This window comes from Macrotis lagotis, chromosome 3 (genome assembly GCF_037893015.1).
Source record: "Macrotis lagotis isolate mMagLag1 chromosome 3, bilby.v1.9.chrom.fasta, whole genome shotgun sequence".
NCBI lineage: Eukaryota > Metazoa > Chordata > Mammalia > Peramelemorphia > Peramelidae > Macrotis > Macrotis lagotis.
The window spans coordinates 108100693-108106692 of record NC_133660.1 but is presented as its reverse complement, the minus strand read 5'-3'; positions in this window follow the sequence as shown (position 1 = coordinate 108106692).

Below are 6000 nucleotides of genomic sequence, written 5' to 3'. Positions count from 1 at the left end.
AGATATGATTGGTGAGATCAAGCTCTAGGGAGTGAACTAAAAGCAGAGTAGAATATCCCTATGAATGTCAAACCGACATTGTCCTAGTGTTAAAGCCATTGCCAAAAATAGCAAGACCATTATATTGGAGTTAGATTCTAGAGAAATTTTAACGACAATCAAGGAACTTTAAGTTATCCCAGCAAGTCATGGGGAGCCACTAGAGGTTTTTAGGCAAGTGAATGATATGGGAAAAATTATGCTTTAGAAAAATCAGTTTGGAAACTGTGGGAAAACAGATTAGGGAGATTTAGATTGAAGGGAGAAAAATTAAGTATATTATGATAAAATATTTATGAGTTCATATAAAATGTTATAAGGATTTAATATATGGTTTTAATCATGTGAGTAGAGAAGTTATGTTTTTGAGAAACATAGAAAAGTTATGATCAATCAACTGATAACTAATTCAACATGTAGAATGAGAAAGGAGCCAGTTATTTCTAACCTAAGTCAATGGTATAATACATTATTTTTAATTACAGTAGGAAAGTCCAGACGAATAGTTTGAAAACAGAGAAGAATTCATATACAGACATATTAAGACAAGTGCCAATAGATCCTCCAGAGAAAGCTAACAAGTGGAAAGGTGGATAGGCTGAATATTTAGATTAAAATGATAATGAAAAGATCTAGGGCTTAATCCTACTTAAAGGTATAGAAGACTGATGCATTTGCAAGAAGGACTTGCTTATAGACTTCTCATCTCATCAACAGAATATGGTAAATTAAAAGTTAGCTTGGATTTGTTTTTGTAACTACAGTTGAGTTATCTATTTAGTAGTGATATTTGATCTCAGCTATATAGAAAAGATGAGAGAGAAACAGACACAAATAGAATAGACAAGAGAAGAAGGGAGTGAGGCAAGACAGAATCCCAGAAGAGGGTGGAGAAATGTTGAATAAATTAATATCTAAAAAAGATGATTGAAAGGGAACACTTAGACAAAATAAGAACCTAGAGAGATCAGCATCATGGAAGATCACTGAAAAGTAGCCAATAGGAATGTAGCCATTGGCTACCAGAGTTCAGTTTTTCCTATGAGGAATCATTATTCAGACCCAGGAAAACCAGGGTGGAAAGAAAATTTTAAAAATCTATATTAAAAGAAGCTGAAAAGAAGAAGAAAATGATAAGCAACGTTAAGAAGAGGTTCAGGAAAAGCCACATGGATTTGGCAGGTCAGCTTGCTTGCAGGCTCAGTTGAAGTTTAGAGAGAGAGAGAGATGAGGTTTGGTTTAACCAAGCCACGTAATGAAGCCATGGAACTCCATGTAGCTTAATGAAAAGCCAGGGGAAAGCCCATCCTTTTGGATGGGAGGCCGGCAGAAGCAAGAGAGCTAAAAGAGGAGGCTTTTCCTGTTAAATATCCCTCCATTGTAGTGTAGACAGAGGTGGTGCTTGGGGTGTGGTCTTTCACCTGGGAGTCAGGTAACTTCTAATGGCAATCTATGTGCTGGTCCTTCCTGTCTCAAGATGTCCAATTTTTACATGTCATTTCCTGCCTGCCAGTGTCCAGGGCAAAGTTAAGTCAAGGTAGAAATGGAGGATAAGATACAACAGGTTCAAGAGGAAACAAGGATACAATCAACATTGTCCAAGGAAGGCAGAATCTCAAGAGTAGGAACCTCCACACATTTGAAAGATTTTGTTTTTGCTAGTTCACAATTCTCTATATCATTTCTTCTACATCAGGAAGAAGTGTTCAAAAATTTTTAAAGTTATAGAAAGATCAATGAGGAAGAAGACTGAGGAGAAAACATTGACTTAATAATTAGGAAAACACTGATAGCATTTGAAACTTCAGATTCAATCTGGTGTTTGATTCTGAAACTAGATAAAAGATTGATTGAGGAATAGTTTAAAAGGGAGAAAGCAGTAAGTGAATATTTGATTACATGGAAGGAATCAGTAAAGAAGTTCAAAGAACAGTATTATAAAAACAAATTGTTAGGGTAGCATGGTGAGGCAAATATTCTTTAAAAACAGAAATGGATACATTGGTAGGAAAGACAAAGAGGTAGGGCATATAAAGAGAATGGAAAGGATAGTGAATTTGTTGCTACTAATCTTGTTTCCTTTTCTTACTTCCTGCATTACTTGGTAATGTCACTAAAACTTTCCAAGTCTCTGTTTTCTTCTGTGAGAGATTTCAGCTAATTGCTGAGATTTTTATAGCTTTAAACTTTCTAATCTTTTGATTTGAGAAATAGAGATAAGATTGGAGAGAACAAGAAAGCAGAAAGCAAGAAAATCCTTGTAATCTCTGATATAGGAGAAAAAGGATTCAGGATGGGTGAAGTTATTGATGATTTTCCAATTTGGAATGGAAGACCTTAGGGGGAATTGGCATCAATCTTCCAATAAAATAGAAGGCAATATCAATACCTGAAAAAAAGATGGGAAATGGAGTAGTGTTAGGGACTTGTAAAGAAAATTGTTTTGGAAAAGACCCTGTTATGAGTTAGTGAAAAAGATTGCTCTGCAATGGCAAGACTTTGAGTTAGAAAAAGTAACATGGCTTTGGGGCAAACAGAATTATCATGATTTCATTATATTTCCCATCTTTGCTTAGTTGAGACATTTGAGAACTGGGATTGGGGGAGAAGGAAAGCAAGATAGAGGAGAATGCAGAAACAGGCATACATACAGACAGATGCATAGAAATAGAAAACATTAAGGGGGGCTGCAGAAAAAAGGGGGAAAATGGAGAGAAGGAAATGTTTTGTCCTTGATTTTTGAAGAAGACCACAGCATCAAGGATGCCATGACAAGCACATGAACTGGATTTGAGTGAGGGATACTGTGCTAAGTCACCAGCCTTACTTTCTCCTCCAGAGTCATCTGGGTCCAGTGACCAGATATGAATCAGGAAGACTGGAGATGGCCCTGGTTGTAAGGCAATCAGTATTAAAGTGACTTGCTTAAGGTCACAAAGCTAGTAAGTATCAAGTGTCTGAGGGAAAAAAGAGAAAAGAGAAGAAGAGAGAGAGAAGAAGAGAGATAAAGGAGAGAGGAGAGGAGGGTAGAAGAGGGGGAGAGGAGGGGAGGGGAGGGGAGGGAAGGGAAGGGGAGTAGAGGAGAGGAGAGCAGGGGGAAGGAGGGGAGGGGAGGGGAGGGAAGAAAGACTAAAGAAAAGTTGCCATCTCACAAATCTTGAGGATAACAACTTTGGGGAAAGAAGAAACCTAGATAAAACAATAGAATTATGTAAAGCTTATGTAAAGTTGGTTCTGCAGCAGTCTTACCTAATTCAGTAAATGATACATTTGATTTGATCCTAATAACAAGAAACAATGCAGAAGTCATTCTGATGGAAGTTTAAAAGTCAGGAAGATTCATTGCCAATTTTTCAAGAATATTTTTAACCTAGCCTGTAGGAAGACACAAGAGGAGAAGCTTGAAACTATATTTAAAGTCATTCTATCCATCAGAGGGGGAAATGAATTACTTATAATGTGAAATTATATTTGTGGCGCTGAAGTTGTGTTGCCTATATATACCTATATATCCCATGATCCCCTATGGGAAATAGTGTCAGCAAATTCCTAGACCATAAATAATGCTGGTGCTTCATCTATCAATTATTTTCAATGTAAAAGGAAATACTTATTTTGCTGAAGCTTTCCCCAAGTCAGAAGAACCTTATATTGTAAATGTCTGCCTGGAAAAAACAAATAAGTTCCCGTGCAATGATTTCTTTTTTCTCTGGAATCAAATACCCCTCACCATAAGGATGTCAGTTACTAAAAAAAAAGTTCAGGGCATATATATATATATATATATATATATATATATATATATATATATATATATATATTTACACTCAACATGATTTTCATGTATATGTGTGTGTATACATATATATGTATATATATACATATATATGTATATAGTTTAAACTCTGGAACTGTTGACCACATTGCCTCCCTTTTTTTTCATTACCTTAATATGCTTTATTTTTTTTTCTTCCAGATGAAATTTGTTATTTTTTTTCCCCTTAGGTCTTAAAAATAATATCATGTAAATACAATTGGCTTGGCATTAAATAATTAAAACAACTTAGAATTGTCATTTTTATTATATTGACTTCTCTCTTTTTTGTTTCTCAGTCATTCAGTCATGCTGAGACCAGAGGCTTCCTTGTGAAAAGAAAATACTGATAAATTCAAATTATTAGTTACTACGCAAACCATATAGATCAGTATGATAATCATATTTATCTTCATATTCCCTCAATTTAGCTAATAGGGACAAGGAGATCCTAGTATACCAATGACTTTGATTTTGTGTACAAATAAGTGAGTTACAAGATAGACAGAAAGGCAAATATTCATGGCCCTCTGAACTATATTTTCCATGAGATTTTCTTCTCGAGGGGCAGCTAGGTGGCATAGTGGATAAAGCACCGGCCCTGGAGTCAGGAGTACCTGGGTTCAAATCCGGTCTCAGATACTTAATAATTACCTAGCTGTGTGGCCTTGCGCAAGCCACTTAACCCCGTTTGCCTTGCAAAAACCTTAAAAAAAAGAGATTTTCTTTTCTAATACATTAAGGCAAATAGAAGTTAGTGACTTGCCCAAGATCATACAGCTATTGTCTGAAGCCAGATTTGAACTTAGATCTTACTGAGTCCACACCCAGTACTCTATCTACTGATGTATCTAGTTGCCTCTTGCTTAAGTCATGCTTACCCACAAGCAATTAACATTTTTCTAATTTTGTAAAATCTATATTTGAATTAATAGCGTTTTACAATTGTGTTCATATAATCTCTGGTTTTGGCTTGGCAGATAGACTCCCAAGTAGTGTACGTTGTCTGCAGTTATTTTAAATATGTTTTTATTTATTTAAGGCAATGGGGTAAAGTGACTTGCCCACAATTAGGTAATTATTAAGTGTCTGAGGTCAGATTTGAACTCAGGTCCTCCTGACTCCAGGGCTGTTGTTCTATCCACTGCACCTCCTAGCTCTCCAGTAATTTATCTTTCTATCTTTTGCTTATGGGTTTCATTGTGGTAGAAATGCTGGCGGTTTTTATTAGTTTATTTTATATCCTAAAACTTTACTGAAGTTGTTCATTATTACAGTTCATTTTAGTTGAATTTTAGGATTCTCTAAGGATACCATTATATCTTCTGCAAAGAATTAACCTTTTATTTCCTCATTGTCTGATTTTATTGCTTCAGTTTCTTTTTATTGTCTTATTGCTATAGTTAGCATTTATAGTACAATATTAAATAGTGGTTCATAACTGACATGCTTCACTCCCAAGCTTATAGAAATTTCTCAAATTTACCCCTCTAAAGATTAAATGGTTCCACTTGTGTTTAGGTAGGCATAGTTTATCATTTTAAGGAAGAGTTCTTAGATTCCTATGCATTTTAGTGTTTTTAATAGGAATGGGTATTGCATTTTGCCAAAAAGACTTTTTATGCATCTATTGACATATTCATGATTTTTGTTGTTTTTGTTATTCATATAATCAATTGAATTGATAGCCTCCTTAATATTGAAATAACAGTCCAAGTATAAATCCCACATGTTTAAAGCATGTGATTTATTTTTGTAATCTCCTTGAAAAATAATTTGTTTAAAATTTTTCAGCAAAATGATCCTCTAAAAGAAAACTATAGATCATTTTGCTCTTCCTGGTTTAGATAACAAAACCATATTCAAGTCATAAAAGTAATTTTGGTACAATGCCTTCTTTATGAATACTTTCAGTTTCAAATATATTCATCTCTACATACATATTTTATATAGTATTAGGATTGATTGACAATTGAATATTTGTTACACTTTAAAAATTCCTCTATTACTGGGAATTTTTCTTTAAAAACTTATTGATGACTTCTTCAATTTATTGTTCTAAATAGAATTATTAAAGGAGTCTATCACTTCTTCTGTTAGCTAAGAAATTTATATTATTGTAGGCATTCATCCTTGTTCTGTAAATA